This window comes from Scomber scombrus, chromosome 20, assembly GCF_963691925.1.
Source record: "Scomber scombrus chromosome 20, fScoSco1.1, whole genome shotgun sequence".
Classification (NCBI taxonomy): domain Eukaryota; kingdom Metazoa; phylum Chordata; class Actinopteri; order Scombriformes; family Scombridae; genus Scomber; species Scomber scombrus.
Window position 1 is genome coordinate 10871634 of NC_084989.1, and position 17828 is coordinate 10889461.

A 17828-nucleotide genomic window follows, 5' to 3' on the forward strand; every position below is an offset into this window, starting at 1 on the left:
ACCTCAAGTGGTCAAACCAGGAAGCTCAGCAATATCTGGAAATGGGAGCATCCACTTCTACCAGTCTGTGATTTGTAGGATTCAAGTGAAGGGGCTGCAGTTGAAAGAACCTTCAAAGCTTTAAGTTAACCTTGAAACTTCAAAACTGTTTTAGCAAAGGATTTAGTTGTGCAAAAATACTGAACCTTTAAGCAAAATTACAAATCATTAGTAGAAATATGAATTTTTGCATTACGTTTTCCACATTCATAGTTGCATTTATTCACGCATCATTTGCTCTGAACAAGCTGAGCTGACAAGCTCCCTGGGAGTGGAGCTGTTGCATCATGTCTAATGTGAAAAGGGCAAACCTACCTCAGAAGATATTCAGCTGGGGCTTTCTGTTGCTACCATATTAATTCATTTTTATCTGTGACGACTTTGTATGATCTTACCATCTGCAGCAAATTAAACAGTAAAACAGTCATGTATTTTCTGACCAGGTCAGCAAATGTACCAAATTTGGCTTTAATTGTGTTCACATTTTCAAGTGAGGGTTGTTATTATTAAACCCAGATGCACATCAGCTTGTTTTCTTCTTGTTTCTAAAGTCTAAAGCAGTGGCTGTTATTAGGCCTGACTTGATTTTTTCAGCCATTCTGATCTAATTATCTGATCTGCCTGTTTGGTGTCAGCGGGCTTTGAACAGAGTTTGAAAGTGAATCGAAGACTGGCTTGTTAACTTGAAAGAGTTGCTTTACACATACGAAAACAGTAAAGGACTTATAGTGTTAAGGCTACTGTGTAGAGTACTAAGATTAGATTAGATGGGGTTGGCTGGAAGAGGTGGTTGGCATGGTGTGTCAGGTCAGAGATGAAGTTGGAGACCCTGCCCCTGCACCGGGCCTGGTAAATGTACCCAATAGTCTGCAAGCTGAGTCCCAATAATACTCTGGGCTGTCTTAATGACCCTTTGCAGAACCTTCTGGTGTTTTTTGGTGGAGCTGGCAAGCCACACTGTGATGCAGTATGTTAAGATGCTCTCTGCAGTGCATCTGTGGAAGTTGACCCGGAGGCTCTATTGCAAACTAGCTCTCTTCAACTTCTTCTTCTTAAAAAAATAGGCACTGTTGAGCCTTCCCAAAGACAGTGGAAGTTTGGATGGACCATGAGTGGTTGTCTGTAATGTGAAATTGGAGACTCTCTCCCCAGCCTCATCATCAATAAACACTGGGCTGGGGTTTGTTCTCCTCATCCTCTGAAAGTCCATTATAATCTCTTATAAAGTAACATAATCTATGTACAAAACACGTATGATTTAAATGTATAACATCTGTATGTAAGAAAAAACTACATAAAGTTGGATGTTTTACGTCTGATAAGTAAGAGTACATTTTCAAAACGTGACTGAAACCTCTTATCAAAAGCATTACATTAGCAACGGTCTATATTAATCATTACGCTTCAAGTTTGGAACTGTTTAAAGGGAATTTTCCTCCAGCCTCAGAAAATTAGGTGCCAAGGCAACCGTGGTGCATTGTTAGTGCAAAATATCTTCTATTAGTCCAAGGTATTTCGTGGGCTTTGTACATTTTGATAAAATAAAAATGTAGCACTCTGCAGTGAGACATAAATTGTAGGTCTGTCAGTTTTATAAAAGTGTTCCATCTCTAGTTTTCAGTGTTCCAGTGTGCAAATAATGGAACATTCTAAAGACATAAAGCTGAAACATCTATTCTCTTGTGAAGAATAAAGAGACTAATTAATCATACAACCTGATTTAGCAAATGCTACGCCTCAAACATCAGAATATTGCATACTATTAACCCGACCCAACACTTGATAATTGCATTGTTTCAACATCCTCTAGAAGAGACAAAACATGAGGCGCATTAGAAAATTTATGAATATGCAAAAGCAGTTTTGGTGCAATCACTTCAAGCTAAGGCAAAAATGAACACAAAGGAACAAAGACAGGAGAGAATGAAGCAAATCATTTGTCCACAGGCGCCTGCACGCACATCAAACAGGGACAAAAAGAGCCTATTCTGCTTCAAAGACTGCCAAACAAGCATGGTATTAGACCAGCCTGTCTCAGAACAGGCAAAGAAAATAAGTTGTATGTGAAGTTATGGTGCTTAACAACTGAGTGAGCACAGCTAGAGTCACAATGCTTTTGGCTGTATGAGAATAAGGTCTGGCTGTGTTTAAGTGCTGGCCTGAAGTTGTCTCTGTTTATACCAGCAGAGCCAAGAGGGTCATCTGAGAGCTGAAAGAAGCCAATGCAGATGTTGTAGTATTTTGTGATGTGTGTGCATGAACTTTTATTGCTTTCTTTGGGAATATCAAAAAGTCCTAATGCTTTCATATGAACATAAACAAAAACTTCTGTGTTGATTCTCATTAACCAAAAATTTGAGAAGTCTTGTTATGTTTGGATATGGGTTCCCATAATTTATTAATAAAAACATTTAACAGTATGATTAGAAAGCATAATGTAATAGTTGCAACTAGTTTCTAAGAGGACATCAGTTCACCAGCAGAACACAAATATGCTGCACCAGCCTGCAAAAACCCTCCAAAGCAGTTAATAAAAATGATGATAGGATTTATCCTTCATTACAATGTGAGAGAGGAAAGTAAAAGAAAGGATGTAGCCAGAGGTGAAATAAAGCAGTGGTAAATGTAATGATCAGAGCTAACATTAGAGGCAGCAGAGTACTACAATAAGAAACACTGGGAGTCCTGTTCAACAGGATGGCACATACATTTACTTACACACATTATGTGTCAGTTCTTTATACACAAACACACACACACGCAGACACACACATGCGTGTAAACTCTTTACCAAGCACAAAAGGCTTTCAGATGGCTTCATTAGTAATCCCCTCCTCAAAGCTGATACCGATCAATAACGGCCCCCATTGCAGAGGGGACCGAAATGAACGCTGCACCCTCCAGTGATAACAATGGAGATGTTTGCTGCCTGTAATTGCATTTCCAGCACTACAGCCGAAAGGGCCCGTCAGCTGTAAGTAGACCGTATTTACACAACAAATTACCCAGGAGAGAGAGGGTGGCGAGGAGGGGAGAGACTCGCAGACACTCGCACTGAGTGGGCAGGTAGAGAGGTAGAGGAATTATAGGTGTTTGGGGCCATTTTTAAAAGGGAGGGAGGACTGTTGCTGCTCTATTTTAGTCTCTCAATGTTGTTGTTTTTTTTGTAGAAAACATGTGAAAGGTGCTATAGCTACAGAAAGCATTTTTAAACATTAAAAAATTAGTGTCAAATTATCCGTAATGCATCAGTACACTGCAATCACAAACAGGGCCGCAGGCAGGGCAACTGGCAGTCTCTATATAAAGCCAATGTACACAAATGGTTTAAATGTGTGCACATTTGTTTTAATTTTCTTTACTGTACAGGCTGAAAACATTTTTCTTGCCACCATCATTCTGGGCTGCATGAAAAAGCTGCTCCTCTTACCATTAATGATCCTGTTTATAGATAATCATTTTACTGATCACTCATACTTGAGGAAGTCATTGTTAATTGACAGGAAAACGTTACCCATTGCACCTTTAAAAATATCATCTAGCTGGTCAGCGTGTTCCCAGTGCAAATTGAAACAGATTATTTTCTTCTCCCATCATATCTGAATGCGTTTAGCGAGGAACGCGTGTCCCCTTTTAACACGACTTGTCATCCAGAGGCAAATTGAACTCATTCAGTCAGGAGGTTAGATGCTCCACTCCTTTAGACCAGTGTGCTATCAAATTTCATCACATTTCACAGTTCGGGAGTGAAAATCATTTTCTATAAATCATGTTTGTTCAATACTGAGCTGTCCAATTACTAAAATGAGGTGAACGTACGGCTGCGTTTCACACAAAGTCTGCAGCTCTCTCGCTACCTTCAGACAGAGACACTGTGTGTAATAATAATAATAATAATAACTAGACTGTAAAGAATCTATACTTGTTTAAAGTGAAGCTGGAAAAACTAATAACAGACATATTTAATAGGGTCCAGTCTGATCTAAGGCCTGTTTCATCTTAAATCCACCACACCATCCTTGAGAATACACTCTTTTCATTAGAAAGAACTATTTATCTTTCAGAACCATGAAATGAATAAATTGTAAGCTCACAGTTGTCTGCAGTTTGGAGACGGATGAAGCAATGGTTTAAGTTAATGCACGCTTCACATTATTCAGCTACGGGCACAAAGAAAATCCTGATGTGTGTTTCCTCCTTTCTCTGGACAACTTTCTGCCGGTTGAATCATTCAGATGCAAAATTGCACAAGAGCCTCTTGGGAGTTTTGTTTGTACAGTTGAATCAAATCCTTTTGAGTGTGACCGATACAACAACACACCATGACAAAAAAATAAATAAAATAAACCTCAACTGATTTTATATAAAATGTACAAATAATTCCACTTTTTCGCAATGGCAATAAAAAAACAACTACCACTAAAATTAGCTAACAAACATTATAGCAGAGTGCTACGATTGAAGAAACTGTGCACTGTGCATATGATATCAGTTTGCGACTTCAATACAGCAGTGTCCTTCCTTCTCTCCACCTGACATCCTCCTTATATTTAAAGCTATTTATTGGCCATGACATGGGGCCAAGGCATGAGCTAGCACTGTTAGCACCATCTGCTGCGCAACGATAGCCGCTTCTATTAAATGTTTATGATGGCGCTGCTGGGTTTGTCTAAGACTGTGAGGTGACAAACATTGTTCTGGTTTAAGTCGACCTTCAGATAAGAAAACTCGTTTCTGCTGGGGAATGCGGTATCTGTCAGAAGAAGAGGGACAAAAGTGCAAACACACATGGCAGCAAATTATTGTTTTGATATTGGAGGGTGATTGTGGGGGAGAAGTCAATGTTCTTGTGTTTTGCTTGATGGAGGGTTTGAGAAAGATGAACTGTACGTGTGATGTGTTTGTGCAAATCGATATCCTGTCATGAATACTTGAGTAAAAGTGTTTTCATACACTTGTGTGTGTGAGTGGTCTTTTTACACAGCTTGTTGTAGCTAATACTTTTTTTTTTGGGCTGGTGTACATGCATGTAAGCACTCCTCTCCTCCGCCTACTTGTGAGTCTGCAGCTTCACCGGAGGTATGAGCAGCAGTTCACGTCAGGTTGCTCTTCATACCCCCACTGCCCCTCTGTGTGATGTGCACAGCGTCAGAAATCTACAGATCCGTAAATAAAACCATAAAACAGCAGTTTTCCCTCCCGCTGCCACACTGCACTGCTGGAGCTGGAGCAAAGGAGGGAGAGAGAGAGATAGAGAGAGACAGAGAGAGAGGAAATCAGAGGGGAGAGAGAGAGAGATAGTTTAAGGAGAGAGGAGATGGGGGTGGGGGCGGGTGGGGGTGGGGGGGTCGGAGAGGGCAAAGACAGGTGACGGTGGTATGTAGAAAGGAGGAAGCAGAGGAAGAAAGGGAGAGAGGACGTGTGTGAAAAGGGGATATAAAGAAAAAAGAAAGACAGATAGATAAAGGAAGAACTGATTAATTTCTTTAGACTGGATTCCTGCAAGAATGAGACAAAAACACTAGGCAGATAGAGAAACATAAGCAGAAAAAATGTGAAAGGAATTGGAGAAGGTCAGGGTGCGTGTTTGCATCTCGAAAAAAAACGAAGGAAAAGGAGAGATCTTACAGTAGAGATGTCTGACTCTGGCAGCGACACTGGGTAAGACCTCATGGAACCAAGTTTGTCAGACACATCTATCTGTTTGACTACATGATAAAGTACACTGCTTTATCCTCCTTTGAAAACAATCTTTTCCAGTATTTAGAATGCTTCCTGAATACTGAAATCTCAGGCTGCGCACACTGCTGAAGGCGTATGCACCAGTGCTTCATCTCAGCAGCAGAGAAAAAACTTTAAAGGCAGTGCTGTCAACATATTGTTAGATTTATTGTTTCTGATTTATTTGAAAATGTTTTTTTGCCTAGCTCTTTCACTTTTAAAGACCGGGATCTTACTTTCCTGTAGTGTGTTTGAACTGCACATCACAGCACAAAACCTCACCTAAAAGTTGAATACAAGAATATCAATAGAATTAGTCAATAGAGTATTTACTAATAAAGTAAATATAGGTATGTGCTTCCTCTTGTAGCAAAAGGGGCCAGTAGTATGTCTGCATCTATTTTCATCAATACCTTCATATTTAAGTAAAAGGTCAGGGGCAGTTACAGAACAGTGCCCATGAAATGCTTTAAATGGCTGCATTTATATAGAGATTTTATCCACTCATCCATTCACACACTAAAAAATTTGATGGTAGCAAGCTACCATGCAAGGTGCCTGAGGACATTTTGACATGTGGAGTTGGAGATTGAGCCGCCATCCTTCGGATTAGTGGATGACCTGCTCTACCTTCTGAGCCACGGCCACCCATGTTTAGCATGATCTAACATTCTTACACACAGACTAGTCTGTTCTAACAGTGAATATTAGCCAATTAGGCTACATGCTACTCAAAATGCTCTTTGACTTAACATTGTCAAAATACTACATCACTAAGTTTTACCGGTCATTCTTCATGTTCAGAGTGTAACTAAGACATAGAACATGTGGTGTAGTTCTCATTAAAAAACTGTCTCATTTGCATGCCGATGTGTTTGTGAAGGCTTACATTTCATGAAAAGCGTGCACTCATTAACAGTGAGGCCAAGCTTTCTAATCTTGCCCAAAGTTTACTTTTAATTAAGATTTTTCAATTGCTTCGGCTCGCTGAGAGACTTTGCCGCCAAAATCCATCTGTGTTCACATGTTTGTCTTTTATCAAACTCAGCACCTGCTTGTGTTGGATTTGTGCACGTGTGTGTCTTGGCGTCTCATGTTGCACCGGTTTGTGTGTTTGTGTGGGCGTTCACAGGTGCTGGTGCCTTGAAATGTTACGTTTGTCTGTATATGTGTGTATGTGTGTTTGTGTGTGTCTTTGTGCAGTGCTGGGAGAATGAGTTTACAAACCCCATCTGGTGGGTCATTTGAAGGTCCTTTACCATTCTGATGACATTTTAAATAGACTGCTTCACTTTGTTTGGAACAGCGTGGATGTATGTGTGTGAATGTGTGTGTGTGTGTGTGTGTGTGTGTGTGTGTGTGTGTGTGTGTGTACTAAGTGAAGAGAATTTACCTTTGGGATAATAAGTCTGACAAAATATGTTGATATTTTAAAATAAATGCATTGATATCAGTATGTAATGCTATACTGTAATTGATGGAACTATTGTGATATAACAAGAGGATTTAATGTTAATTTACTTATTATACAGTAGCTTGTATAGCTTTACATCTTCTTTACATTTTAATTATATGAAAGTTAATTTCTGACACTATTTATATATATTCTTTTTTTTCCATTCAATGTTCAACTGGGATTCAAATTGAATTCATGTAACACTTTGCAGAATGTGGAGATTGTGGAAAAGACTTTTTACTATTTTTTTAGAAAACAAATGTGAAACGATGTGAGCCAATGAATCCTCTCATCCAGCTGTTTGTTTTGGGTGATCTTAGGTGAACAGATACTTCCTTGCAGTTACTACCTGTAAACACAGCTGTTGCCAAATCAACCAGGTGTGAACTGTTCAGGATTCAGTAGTCAGTATTTTTTTGTAATAATAATGACAATGTGTAATATAAGAGGTGTAGCTCATATTGACGAACCGGCAGAGGATTATCACCTGGCTATGCAGCTTTTCTCAGCTTTACAGAGCTTTATAGTGAGTCTCAGCTCATTGTTTAGCTGATTTGCCTACAACCTTACTGTTGGTTCACTATAACTGATCTCATAGCATTGTTTTGGCTGTAGTAGACAGCTGTTTCTATAGCAAAAGCTGTAAAAAAAAACAAAAAAAAAACAACAACAACCAAACCCCCCCCCCAAAAAAAAAACAAAAAAACAACCCTGTTCACTACCTGCTCTGCACCAGACAGCAAACAGGCACAACTAGTGACAAGCTGGTGAACATAGTGGTGTTGAAAGAGCACAAAAAGAGCTGAAGGAGAGTAAATATTGGACTTACATCCATTAGGTGGTCAGAAACACGATCCCAAACGAATGAAGATGTTGTTCTATAACTGCTGGGTGTGTAAATAACCAACTGTTAGCTAACTGGTACGGTAGTGTCTAACTGGTATGATAGTGATACAATATCCTGATAACTAAATCCCAGACTATACTGAATCTTGCATCATAATATCGATATTATATTGATTCACTGTCCAGTTCTAGAGTCAACGTGTGTTTGTTTCCGTGTGTGCTTTTTGTGTATAAGAGTGTCCTGGTGCTTGGCAGTGAATGGATGTATGAGTCTGATGATGCAGTCATAAGGAACATGTTGGAACCAGTGTTGTAGAGGACCAAGCTGAATGGAAAACTTACAGTACAGAGGAAAGTCTCTTCAGCCTTTCTGTCCATCATCAGTGGACAGACAGCCATTGTTCATGGTCTATAGAAGATTGTCACTTGCCTCTCACACACACACACACACACACACACACACACACACACACACACACACACACACACACACACACACACACACACACACACACACACACACACACACACACACACACACACACACACACACACACACACACACACACCTGTTCATGTGTGTTTGTGTACCCACACATAAAAGGAAACGAACGAGCAGTGAAACGCAAACAAGGACACAATGTAACAACAGCACACATACACACGCCCACTAACATAAGCCTATAAAAGAAAAGATACATTCATAGCCGCCCACCCACGCAAACGCTATGTGAGGAAGACTTGGTTTAGGAATGACAGCCATTCATTATGATTCACGCTAAGCCAAAACCATCATGACGAAGCAGGTTTTAACACACAATCACACACACACACGGGCCAGAAGTCATAACTCAGAGTGTGTTGCTGCAGGATGAAGGGTTTTTAATATTAAACTGTCAGATGGAAGAGGGCTGAGTCACAAAAAAATGACTAAGGAGGTTTTTTGCACGCCAGCACATAACACACAACACAGACTGGGACACACACATACTGTATTTGATAGCAGAGTTCTGTCGGTCACCGATGGAGAACTATTGTCTTACTGACCTTCATAGCTATAATTGTTCATAAGGGTCTTGCTTTTCACTTGTTGAAATACAGCTTTGTGGTTAAAAGATTTAAAAGTCCTCCAAATGCACACTTGGAGAATTTTCATCTGCTGACAATAGCTCTTGACCCCCATTTACTTGGGAAACTAATAGATGGCGGCCAGTGAGAGGCATAATGGGAAATGAGTGTTTAAAGACACAGCATAAAGCCTGAGGCATGTGTTGGCCATTTAAACTGCGGCTGCCACGGTTTTGACTGAGCTCCACGTTGTATTTCGAAAATGCTGGAGAGATGTGTGTGTGTGTTTAGTTTAAGAAAAAATGTTTAATTAAAAGTTTCAAAAGTCTCTGGCCTCCATTGTGACAAAGTAAAAATTAACACATTGCACATGTGCTATTACTAAAATATTGGAAAATGAATTACAAACAATACGATTAAGCCTATTTCGCACCTTAAAAAGAACCATTCCAAACGTGTTAAAACTAAATATTGCCACTTCTTCAGACAGGACTGTGAAAAAACATTATTGGATATAGCATCTAAACTTGTGAAACTAGTAGTATTTGTCTTCTGGCAGTTATACATAGTGATATAGATTATATTTTAATGTCAAAGATCATAAGAATATTTCAGAAGATGCTTATGACTTAAAAAATGTTATTTTCACTCTAAACATACACAGGCCATTCATTACAGCTATGGAAGATAGCAGTCTTCAAAACCATCATTCAAAGCCAGAGGCAACATATTTAATGTGTCTCCCATTTAAGCTGAGAACAATGTGCTTGATTTAAAACATTCAGTCATCTTCTCAAAGCCAGACAGTCTCTGTCATAACTGCCATTCACAGTGCATGTGTCTGTCTAGCTTGAGTTCTTTTGTAAATCAAGGAATAAGGTTTTTAACGATTCCTTTTAACGGTTTCCACGGAAGGTTTTATCTCTCAAAAGTAGCATTCATATCACTAATGTTAATGCACTGAACTATTCTACAAAAAGCAACCACCACAAAAGCAAAGAAGAAAATTTAAAAATTAAGCCATGACATATCTTTGTAACAGGTTCTGGCTGTTAAAAGAAAATTTGAGAATTTAAAAGTCCAACTCACTCAAACAAGTTATAAAATATATTAAAATGAGACAGCAGGGGCAAGCTAATTATATTAAACAGTCCTCTATTTTCTACATATACAGTACCAGTCAAAAGTTTGGACACACCTTCCCATTCACATAAATTATGTGCAAACGTTTGTCTGGTATTGTAGGTCTAACAAATTTAACTTTATATAAATATTTTCTTTCAAACTGAATAGTTTTATAAAAATATGCCTTGTGCACATGCATATTCTAAGTGGTGTAACCAGCGTCTCCCTGTTGTCTTTCTTTAAAATCCAACCTTAGCATGACTCATTGGTTTCTATTCATGTCGAGGGATAATGTTATCTTAAAATTTCAAGGAATTAATATAAATGCATCTTTATGTATAGCAGCTAGGGCAGTTTAGTCTGTGCATGCTTACTCTACATACCATAATTAGTTCAATGCCTAACCACTAACTGATACATTAAGCTGCTAATGAGTTCATAAAGGGATTCATAGGCTCTTCAAAATGTTGTAATGTGAATAATAGTTGCACATGTCCATGTTTTGAATGTGTATGTGTGTGTTTATTTTAAAGGATACTGTGTCATTAATTGTCTGCAGAAGGTAGTAGGGGATCTTTGCTGCATACTTATTGCACCTAGGTATGCTGCTATTTGGTCTTCTTAATGCACAGGCTTCAAGGGAAAAATATTGCAGTGATGTGTAGGTGTGCGTTAAGCAGCATAATGACCTTGGCTTCATGGGTTTATGACAGTTCTTTTAAATGGTGACTAAACAGGGATGAAAAGCACAGAAAATAATGCAGGTCATTAACATCCCAGCTACAGCGTTTAGTGGCTTCAGTATGAGATATCAGTATGTGTGTGTGTGTGTGTGTGTGTGTGTGTGTGTGTGTGTGTGTGAGGCTTGCAGAGCTGAAAATGATTCAGACTGCAAGATTTAATGCCAAACACTGCTAAACATTATAATCAAAGTAAATAAATCCATAATACTAGAGGGAATGCAGAGTATACCCCAACCTCCAAATAACTGTAGACATTAATGTGGTGCAACATGCACAAGCACAGTGTGATAAGACTTATGCATGCCAGTGGTTTCCAGTGGGTTCCTCTTCTGCTACTGTCATGGCTGTGGAGACTCAATGACATCCCTTTATGTCAGATTAATGTTACTGTGGATATTTGCTGTGGGCGGTCCACTATTGCTCTTTTTGTGTGGGTTAGATCAAGGGCAATGGAAATGAGCAGGGGAAAGTAGTGGTTAGGGATCAGAGCTTGGCCAACAAGAGCTTTGTCTGGGTCTATGTACCCGGGCATAACCAATCAAGAGTGCAAAGAACTCACCCTTATTTTGCATAATTGTTGGTATCAGTAACCCAGTTTGAGCTTCAACAGTCAAGTCTGCTATTGCTTATGCTATTTAAGCTTGCAACTAAGTGCAGTATGTATTTTGGAGGTAAATGACCACATTTAACATGGTGTGCAACATTTTCCTCACTATTACAGACCCTGCTTTCCTTTACATTTAATCTTCTATTCCTTCCTGCAGTTATATACTGTAATAAAGCGCTGGACTGAGTGACACTGCACTTCCATTTTTGCGTGTATGTCAAAAAACAGCTGGTGTTGGTACCACCAAATTGTGCAAACAAAGTAAGATTTCTCTCAGGCCAAACTCACGCCATGAGTGATTCATTTCGAGATCTGATTGAAATGTGTAATGTGAAACTGAAGAAAGCTGGTGCAAGTGATTATTTGCATTTACAGTGTTAAAGTTTGCCAAACATGAATTATATGCAAGTGGAATAGGTTGCAGATGGTTCAAGTAAGTAAAACAAGCACTGGTTGACATTTTGAATCTGGATTCTGGAGGAAATGTACAGAACTGTTGAGGGCAGCAGATCAGGAGAACTAAAAAGAACACTGGGAAACGAATACTGAATTTTTCAGAGCTCCAAACCATCACAGATTAAGTGGCGCCAGAAGCAGATGTGAACGGTCACAACAAAACTGCTGCCACAGGTTAAACCAGAGCACAAGGGGCAGCATTAAAGACAAACTATCCTTTAGTTTGAAAGAAGGTGGATGTCTGGTTAGAGAACAAATGTGATAAATATAGAAAACTGTCAACATGCAAGGAATCAAACCTTATTTCATATAATTTTCTTTTGTTGCTCGGAAACACTACAGAGACTAAATGGAAGGTATAGTCAACAATCATATTCAAATGTCTTGAGATTGAAGACGAACATTTTCATGGTTGCAAGGGCAATAAGAGTGCTGTTATCTACACTAAGGTTACAGTACTAACCTTTCTGTGATTGGAGAAACCTGTGTTTACCCTGTCATATCAAAGCCAGGCAGTGCTACATGTACTGTACCAAGGTCAAGAACAGGGTTGCAAATCCACGTTGGATAGCTCAAATTTACCCATTACGACAAAAGTAAAACAGGTTTACATCGATTGGTCAATCAGAAGTGTCTCAGAGGTTTCAACAAGGACTGGGTACATAATAAATTGAACAAGGCTGGGAAAAGTTAGTTTTTTGGCAATAAATTGGCAAGCATCTGTCTTGTAGAAGTCCCGGAGACAGCAACTGAATTACTCCCAGCCTGTCTGCTGTACAAATTCACTCTACTGTAAAAACACCTTGCCAGTGGTATCTTCTGTAATCTGATATCAAATAATTGGAACAATAATAGAAGTAAGCACACAAGAGGAGGATTAGACAATGAAATCAGGGTACAATACTTTCATGTACAAAAAAACAACAGAAAAGAATACGTGCAAATTGGCTACATTCCAGCTGAGTCTTTACTGTATGTGACAGTACTCTGTGTGTATGTGTGTGTTTAAAAGCTCCTGCTAAAACCTCCAACACATTTTTCCAACAGTTTCTGTAATCCCCCACTTCCTGCTGCGTGTCATCCTTGTACATCAAATGAATGCGATGCCTGTCTTGTTTCTTTCGCTCTCTCTCTCATGTCATCCCATCATAACATTCTCACGTCTTTCTCAAAAGCTCTTTCTTTCTCTCCTTTGCTTCCTCCTGCTTCCTCCCTATAAACCTGTACAGTACCTTCATCTCGCTCTATCAAATCTTCATAAAATATCACCTCACCCAAGCATTTATCGCTTCTGCGCGCACATAAACACAAACAGGCCAGACATCGTCCTTGTTTACATGGCCTATAGGATCAGATGCAGCATCTGCCAAGTTTTATAACTTTAAAACACAACCTGACACAACTCACTGTCACATTAGTAGGCAGATGGTAATTATAATTGCTGTACATATATACCGTATTTACACATACAGTAAATCCATAAATAGTTATTATTTATGTCAACTGCAACAGAATGAGGCTTTCACCCTCACCATTTCTGGCAGAGATTTTAATGTCAAACAGGTGCAGAAGTTTTCAGTTGATTGAATATGTTAACACTGATGAAAGAACTAAGAAGTATGTAGAGAGTGACAACAGTATTCTAATAAAAAAAGAGAAGGGAGTATGATATGACTTGTTTGCTGTGCTAATGGAATTAGTGTTATGGTAAAAAGGATGAGGAATTAATTGGCCATGAATTGCTTTTCCTCACAATGCACATAAACTAAACCATATAAAAAGGAAAAGAAACATTATGACCATATAAAAAACATTTAAGACTATATATATATATATATAGTATATATATAAGTCAGCAAATATGAAACAAAGAGGCTGCATTCAGTTTCTATGGGCTTGTGTTTTCATGTGTATGTTTCTATCTTAACATACTGTGTGTTTACCAGGCTGGATGACACTGACATGCAGATATCTCTGTGTCTACTTACCGCATACAACTGGAAGGGTGTAGTATATCATGTTAACATTAATTTTAAAACATCATTCATGGATAATTATATAATTAAAAAACAATTCCCTGAGCTATATTGTGCACATCCCACAGCCCACCTCATAACACCAACACATCGTCATAATTAAAACGACAGTATACTGTAGGTCTAAAAATCAGCTGGCAAACAACAGCCTATAGTTATGTTTATGCCACCTGGCAGTCGTAGTAATGCACACCAGAATGACCCACAGAACTGTAATATGCAGCTTTCCAAAAACATTACAAATCATTGTTAAAAAAATGACAATGTTTCATAGTGTGACAACACTGTGTTTAAGGTCTGGTTTGGTTTAGACACAAAAGCTACTTGGTTAGAGTTAGGGAAAGATCATGGTTTGGGTTAAAATGGTCACTCGAAAACAATGTTTTTACTTCTGTAAGGTTATGCAACCTTCGCTGTCATTTTACCCAAATAACAAACCTTAGTTCACTGCAGAACTGAAAGAACTACAAAAATAAGAGCTTATTCAAATCACAGGGCAGTAAAGGGGAAATGAAAGCTGTACAGAACAGAAGACAGAAGAAAATAACAGAGTGCAAGGATGCCTAAAAAGATGAAATGCAGTCATTTTTCAACCATGATGCTAAGAAAGCTTGGCAGGGACTACTAATTATTACAGGCTATAAACCTAAAAAACATAGTATGAATGTTTCTGATGATTATGTCTTTGCTGATGACTTGAACTGTTTTTATGGTATATTTGACACTGTTGATTGTTCGACATAGCAGGCTGATGTAGTTGATAAAGTCAGACTTTACATCAGGATTATCCCGGATGAGGTTAAGAAACAGTTCTTACATGTTAACTGGCTGTAAGGTCCTGCGATCATGTGCTGATTAATTTGTATCTCCTTTCCAGACTTTCCAAAGTTCTTGGGTCCTTATCAGTTTGCATAACAGCAAGGGGAAGGGGGTTGAAGAAGCACTGCTGACAATAACCAACAGCAGTGCTTTCCCTATAATTGTACAGACCAGGCAGGCTGCCAGGCCAATGAAAACCCCTGCCAGTCCAAAAAAAACCAACATTTTTTTAATGCCAAAAGTGATGCCAAATATTTATTCATTCGGAAATCAATAGTGTTTGGGAGTCTCTGTGCAGCACTTTTCTGAAACGTGAGTCAACCTCTGTGTCGTTCACTGGGAAACTCTTGGTGGCGTAGGTCCTTTAAAGATTAGGGCAGTGTGTCATCTGTGTGCATAGCTAGTGTGTGTTTGAGTGAGAGAGTGAGTGGCTGAAAAATGACAGTGCATGCAGGCAGAGCAGAGGAAAAGGTTATCGGTAAGCTGTCAATCTGGCAATAAATATACAGTACAGGCGACAGAGAGTCACTTAATAAGTCCTGGAGCTAGTCAAGACTAAGAAAAATATTGTCTGTTGTTTTCCCAACTGCTGGAAAACTGAAGGGAAGTCCCATACTTAGCGACAATGGGTTAGCATAACCTGGCCAGGCTCACTTAAGGTGTACTACCGAATGTTTTTCTTACTAAAATTGGACAGTTTTAAAGTTGATTGGTATTTCCTGCAACTGTTTTACAAGGCTATTCCTCAGAGCATCTTTTCCTTTGGTCTGATTTGTGTGTCTGGTAACATATGCAGCCAAGACCAAGATAAGTTGCAGCGCGTGATCAAGATGGGGAGTAGAATCATTGGGTGGGACCAGATGTCAGCTCCTCAGTTGTGTAAAGAGCACATCCCCAATGATTTTACAGGTTCCAAATAAGCTATTGAGGCAAAGGAAGGAATTAGACAGCAATGACACTATTAAATGAAAGGGACAGTACAAAAAATAGGATATAATGGTATTTTGGCCAGGGCTATGTGCAATGGTAATCCTTGTGTAGCAGTATATTTTATTTTACCTCATTAGTTGATTCTAATGCTGATGCAGACTTTATTTCACAGGGATCATTTAGTCAACTGTGTAAAACGCATTTATCTGTCTCTACATCATTGTGTGTATCAGTGCTAGAGCGAGGACATGGGTGGAAATGCTCTGTGTGTGCCTGTGTGTGGGTGTGCATATGTGGGTATGTGTGTGTATGTGTGTGTGTGTGCAGTAGTGTGATTGAAGGAGGAACTGCATATTGTATAGTTGTATTTTTATCTACCCGTATGTCCCTTATGTGGGATTAATAAAGTTTACCTTGAACTTTATTGTGGAGGACGGCCATAAAATACACACATGCCAACCCGAACACATATGGACACAGACCTAGCATCAGCGTAACAAAATACAGTGTGTGTGCAAACATGATGACAGTATTTATGGGGGGGATTACGAAATGGATTTGTGAATATAAATGCAACATGTAGAAGGTGATAAGTAACTCAGCTGTCACAGCAACTAATAATGAGGAAAGAGATAGCAGGAGTGAGTAAGAGAGTGCGAAAGGATGACAACGAGAGCAAATTGGAAGGTAAAGGGAGAGGTGTGAGTGAAGAGTATGAATTACCGCAGCTAGGTATGCGACTGAAAGCAGTGTAATACTCAGAAGTCCAGCCGTCTCTCTAGCCACCATATTACATACACATTTACACCCTCCTGTATTACTGTTAGCACATTGCAGTCATTTCATTGCAAAAGAAAGTGCAGACTTTCCTCCTATATTGTTACCTTTGCCTCACTGCAGTTATTTCATTATTCAGTAGTACACTTCCCTCCTTTAGTGTCATTACTGCAGTGCAGTCCTTTCATTAGACGGCAGTCTCAACAAAGACTCTCTTGAGCCACGGCCATTCAGAGGCTCTCTCCACTGCCTCAGTGATGTTGCAGATGGCTCTTCTTCTCCACTCTCCCTCACTGCCCACTACAGTTTTTGTAGTGATTAGACATGCGAGATATAACATGTTAAAATCAGTGAAATTTAGAGGTGGTGGTGGGCAGGTTTTGTTACCTTTGGACAGAGCCAGACTAGGTGTTTCCGCTTGTATCCAGTCTTTATGCTATGCTAAGGGTTAGGGTTAAGGTTTCTAACTAACCAAATGAAAATATAGGTGAGAATAATAATAAGTGAGAACTAATTGTTCTTCTGCACAGGTTTAACATTTATTGGGCTTTTTCTCTCCAACATGTTTCCACTTTATTTATCAACCATTTATTCCCCACTGTTCTAGAGAAAATCTGAATAACAGAAACTGAAGATCAATTTTGACAAAGATTTGATAAGACAAAGACTGTATCCTGTCAATGGAAGCTCAAATGTAGCTCTATGAGCATACATGTGTCAACTACTTCATCTAATCTAATTTCACAACAACATAAATAATTGATGAACTAACATAAAAAACTGAACACACAATACAATTAACTTGTGCCAAGGGAATATCAGCTCATCCTACACACTCCCAGAGGACAGCAACCAGGAAAAAAAAAAGTTTGCTTATTAAGTGACTACTCATCCCGAATTTACACTTTGGATCAAAACAACATGAATCTTTGCAGAATTGTATTATTTAAAGCAAGATTTAAACAAGCTCTGGAAGCAAAGAGTCTCCTTTGGGCCAGTGAGGCTGTAACGGCTGACAGCCCAAAACTCTTTCTTTATAGGAAGATCATATATTTTTCATCACAGACAGGCTTTGAACGCAAGTGAGGAGCATCATTTCAATGGACTTCTAAAGAGACTTAGTGTCACCAGAGAGTGCCACAGAGCTGATTCAGGCTTCCTCAAGCAAGCTGCATTGACAACTGTTGCGCAAAAGTACAATGATA

The 17828-nt window shown here is 39.1% G+C and overlaps 1 protein-coding gene across 4 annotated transcripts in view; it reads right to left on the minus strand.

Moving 5' to 3' along the window:
- The window catches only part of tpk1 (thiamin pyrophosphokinase 1), a 63015-nt gene that overhangs the window by 1812 nt on the left and 43375 nt on the right, over positions 1 to 17828 (minus strand). The gene's annotated exons all lie outside the window — the stretch shown is intronic.